General features: G+C 57.3%; 1 protein-coding gene across 1 annotated transcript in view; it reads right to left on the bottom strand.

Annotated features, from left to right (window-relative positions):
• Window positions 1-342, bottom strand: part of POMGNT2 (protein O-linked mannose N-acetylglucosaminyltransferase 2 (beta 1,4-)) — a 31,884-nt gene extending 31,542 nt beyond the window's left edge. The window contains exon 1 of the mRNA XM_015620240.2: window positions 261-342. The gene's annotated coding sequence lies outside the window, so the exon portion shown is untranslated. The remainder of the gene's footprint in view (window positions 1-260) is intronic.
• Window positions 343-933: the final 591 nt, after the last annotated feature.

Here is a 933-nt window from a genome sequence, read left to right as displayed (position 1 = left end):
CTGCCCCCGCGTTCAGCGCACACCCTGCCCCCGCTCCTGTCCCCTTCTCCTGCCCCCGCGTTCAGTGCACACCCTGCCCCTGGCCCTGCTCGGGGCTGCTCCGCACACACCCTGCAGCCGGTGCCAGCTCCCACCGCTGCTCCCACCGCAGCCTGGCGGGTTCCCCCCCCGGCTTTCTTCCCGGGCTGCCCAGCCCTTCTCTCCTCGGCTGATCGGTTTCCCGGAGCCCTCTGCTTTTTCCAGCCGTCTGCATTGCCCACCTGCAGGTCCTCGTCTTTCTCTGAAATCTCTCCAGCCTCCACAGAATCACAGAATCCTCAAGGCTGGGAGAGACCTTTGGGATCATCCAGTCCAGGTGTCCACCCAGCACTACTGCTGTAACCCCTAAACCACTTCACCCGGCACCGCATACAAGTGTCTCTTGAACACCTCCAGGGGTGGTGACTTCAACACGGCCCTGGGCAACCTGTTCCAATGCCTGACCACCGTAACAGTGAAAAAATATTGTTTTAGTATCTTGTCTAAATCTCCCCTGTCTCAATTTAAGGCCATTTCCTCTAGTCCTCTCATGCTAGGCATGGCAAAAGAGACTTGACCCCCTCCTCGCTGCAGCCTCCCTTCAGGTGGTTGTAGAGGGCAATGAAGTACACGGCTCCAAATCCACCAGGAAAACCTGAGATCGCAGCCACCTGCATCCTTAGTGGAGGAAGGTTCCTTCCCACCAGGGAAACTGTGACAGGGGTGGCAGGGCACATTCACGTGGTGGTGTTTGCTACGGTCAGGCTTCACCAGAGCAACTCAAATACCATTACAGCTTGACTAAACCACCGAAAGCACGCTGAGCCTGTAACAAGAGGTTGAATTGCCTGAACAGGTGTGTGTGTGTAACAGCACCTCCTGCTCCCAGCCTCTCCCAAAGTCAATGGGGCTTTT

The sequence above is a fragment of the Parus major genome, chromosome 2 (genome assembly GCF_001522545.3).
Source record: "Parus major isolate Abel chromosome 2, Parus_major1.1, whole genome shotgun sequence".
NCBI classification, from domain to species: Eukaryota; Metazoa; Chordata; class Aves; order Passeriformes; family Paridae; genus Parus; species Parus major.
This window is presented reverse-complemented; position numbering and strand designations above follow the sequence as displayed.